The sequence below is a fragment of the Octodon degus genome, unplaced genomic scaffold (assembly GCF_000260255.1).
Source record: "Octodon degus isolate 3935 unplaced genomic scaffold, OctDeg1.0 scaffold00002, whole genome shotgun sequence".
In the NCBI taxonomy this organism is placed as follows: Eukaryota; Metazoa; Chordata; class Mammalia; order Rodentia; family Octodontidae; genus Octodon; species Octodon degus.
Window position 1 is genome coordinate 14,237,514 of NW_004524578.1, and position 3,698 is coordinate 14,241,211.

At 42.2% G+C, this 3,698-nt stretch overlaps 1 protein-coding gene across 2 annotated transcripts in view; it reads right to left on the reverse strand.

Moving 5' to 3' along the window:
* Sv2b (synaptic vesicle glycoprotein 2B) overlaps positions 1-3,698 on the reverse strand; it is a 241,076-nt gene that overhangs the window by 53,423 nt on the left and 183,955 nt on the right. The window lies entirely within an intron of this gene.

Here is a 3,698-nt window from a genome sequence, read left to right on the forward strand (position 1 = left end):
GTGTGTGTGTGTGTGTGTGTGTGTGTGTGTGTGTGAAGACAGTTCAAATAATATATTTAATAGACAAAGGTGCATAAACACATAAAATTATTCTATAGTTTACAGGATAATAACTATTTGCATATAAAGTCTCTAGTTCATTTACTTAAAAATGTATTTTATGGCTAATTTCAGTGATGGGAAGCTTATGTCTTCAATTTTTGGATTATCCACAGCAACTGAACTCATTTACCTGCAGTAGATTCCTAGTAAATACTTGCTTTTCCCACAGATATTTTGTACAGAATTGTCGCAATTAAAGGACACAGCCAGAGGAAGCCAGGAGGCCAAATGTGGGACTGTGGCCCCCTGAGATCCTTTGGCCCCAGCGACAAACCATTCTACTGGGTCAAAACCAAATCTCTTTTTCCACAGCCTGATCTCTTCCCATCTCACCGGGCTTTATTTATTCACTTTCATTTTAATTAAAGAGCCTTTCCTTTCTCCTGGGAGTAATACCAGAAAGATGAAGATAAAACCATAGCAATACTTATACATTCTCAGCTGTTATCCAAAAACCATCCTAGCATCATTAGAAGTAGAGTGGATCAAAACTAAACAGCAGTCATAGCAGATAGATAACTGGAGAAGAGGGGCTAAAGCAGGTATATTCACAAAGTATTCTGCCCCAGAAAGATTTTTTTTTCTTCATGATGATATGTGTAAATTGTCAAAAAAAAAAAAAAATCCATCATTTCTCCATGCCTCTGTGGTTTTATGGTGATTTCAGTAATCTTCATTTATTGCATTCATTAGGCACATTTTTGGGGCTTAAACTGAATAAAATTAAATAGTAAACTGCTTCCAAATATTTAGAACAATATGAATTTGGAGGCAGGGATTGTTCTGTTCGCTGATCTTTCAGCTTGCCCTACTTTTCTCTTTCAGGATCTCACAAACATCTGGTGATGCTGACTAAAATGAGAATTAATCTTCCATAATATATCCATTTTTCTCTGGGCTATGCCCATGAGTTTCCAAGAAAACATCCTGAATTTTGTAATTGTCTCTCTTGGTGAGTCAGTCACCCAAATTTTGGGTGCCAAGACCTCTCATCATTCATTCTTACAAAAGCAAGTAAGTGGGTTGCACATGCATCCCTCTCCTTTCTAAGTTACCCTTGCAGTTGTTAGAGGACTAGTCTCTTAGGCATATCGAGAAATATCATCCGATGTCTGGCTCGCTGTGGACAAGACACATGGCCCTGGTGAAACTGAGCTGAAAATAATCACTCTTGCTATACCATGGTTAAAGAGCCTTTAAAAAAAAAAAAAAAGTCTGTCATATTTCTCGATTGAATTTCCACCACACTAACGCGTGTTTTGATTCTGTATTTTAAAATAGAGTGTAATGAAACAGTCACACGTTTCATACAGGCATACAAACAGGGAAATGTGCTGCCCATTTGGGGTAAAATATTTAACCACAAGCTCCACTGTCAGCCAGGAGCCCTATGACCTTCTGCCACAGGCTCTCATGTGGCTCCAGTCAGTAGGATCCCATCCCGAATCCTGTCATTGTTTTCATAGAAACCAGACACTTAGATATTGGGATGATGTTTATGTGTGTAAAGCAGAGTTTAAAAACCTGGTGCAGTCTGCAGTGATTAGTAGTACCGCTGTCTCCCTTTGTGACATTGTTCTGCTCTCCCTTCCCCACTGTGCAGCAAGGTGTGGTTTGGGTGAGGCTCCCCCTCCCCAGTCCCAGAGATAGGGGGGTAGGCGTGTGTCTAAACTACCTGGAAACTGCATCCTCTGAGGTACAGTAACTAGCTGAGCTGGGCCTATGACCTAGGCTGAGCCAATTAGAGGAAAGTCAGACCTTCGCAGTCTCTACCTGAGCGTGAGGGCGTGCTTTCATTGGGCAATAGGCAGTCTACAAAGAGGAAGCCAAGTGTCCCAAAGGGAAACCAGCCAAGTTCTAGAACCATCTTGAAAGTTTTTCTTAACTTCCCTTTGCACCCCAGGAACTGCTCACCTTCAAACTGGTAGAGATTCTGCAGCAATTCTTTTAGTTTCCCTCCTCCTCCCCATTTTATAGGAGACCAGGCTCAACAGATGGAGTAACTTGTCCCATGTCACACAGTTCAACTCTTCTGACTCAATTTTATTTTTCAACTCTTTTTTTTTCCCTATGCAGTTTTTCAATCACTAAATTAAGTTAACACAGGAAATGTTTCTTAGTGTTAACATACTTGGCTATATGGTTTATATCATGTATGGTTTATATCAAATTCTTGGTTTATATCAAGAATTACATGTTGCGAGGCAATTTTTCACACCATATAATGAGCAGCATAGGACTCAAGAAATCAAAGTGTGCTTCAATTTGGCTGAAGGGTTGAATGCCTTGATGTTAGGAGTACACAATTTTGTTTATGAAGTTATGGAGAACTGCCTAGAGTAACAGAAATAGCTGGAAAGCTGTTCAACTCTTGATTTTATTATTCCTGTTCATATTTCTTCTCTGTTTCTGATACTGAAATCTAGTGGGTTTTCACATGATAGACATGACAGAGACTATATGATGTCCCCAAACTTACTCTCTCTCTCTCTCTCTCTCTCTCAATTTGTGTATTTGGTACAGGGTCTCACTAAGCAGCTCAGACTTGTATCAATCCTCCTGGTTTCAGCCTCCCCAGAGCTGGGATTATAGACTTGCACCACCACACCCGGACTTGGTCACTGGATCATCACACCCAGGGGGGTGGGGCCAGCGCGGCATGTGGTACCAGGAATCGAACCCCAGTCCCTGCTCTTGCCTAAGCAGTTTCCTCTCTTTCTAAACACACAGCAGGACTGTGTTTTCCAGCATCCTTCACAGCACAGTGTGACCATATCACATGGGGGCCAGGACAGGGATCACAGAAGACATGCTCCATTTCCCGGCCTCCCTCTAAAACCATCAACCACCAACTACAGGGAGGAGTATGTGTGATCCCAGTTATTCCAAAGGCTGAGGCAACAGGATGCTTGAGCTTCAGAGTTCAGGGCTAGCCAGGGCAATATAGAAAGATCTTAGCTCTTAAAATCACAGGCATATGGAACACCAATCTACAACTGTCTGTATTCTTTCCCCAAACTAGGGACTTTGCAAGCCATCTGTTAAAGATGGTGGAATTATGTGATGGAAAGAATCTGAGCCCCAGAATTACGATGGAAAAGAACCACCTGCAGATCAGAAACATGAGCCAGGCTTCGCATTCCACCATGCTAAACCACTGAGACTTCAAGGTTTTTCAGTTTAGCAGGGTAATGTAACCAGTATCTCCTTAACTAACATTGCAGATATTGTCCATGCCAAAGCACCCTCTTAGAAAGACACACATAGAGCCTCCATTAGCTCAGGGCATGCAGCAGAAAGGCTCCAATTTAAAATAGGTCAGACACTTAGAGGAAAAGTGAGAGGGTGACAGACATTGAGAGAACAAGGAGGAGGGAGAAAATAAGGCATCCACAGATGATAGTACCTACAGCCAAGATGCAGCCCAGCAGGGCTACAGCACTTATACCACCCAGCCACCTCAAGGATATGCACAGACCACCCAGGCAACAAAGCTATGGACCCTATGGACAGCCTACTGGTGTCAGCTATAAAACAAGGCCAATGGTAAGAGGAGGATTAGTCAGCCTCAAGAGCACTTTGTATTTCCTTCATGC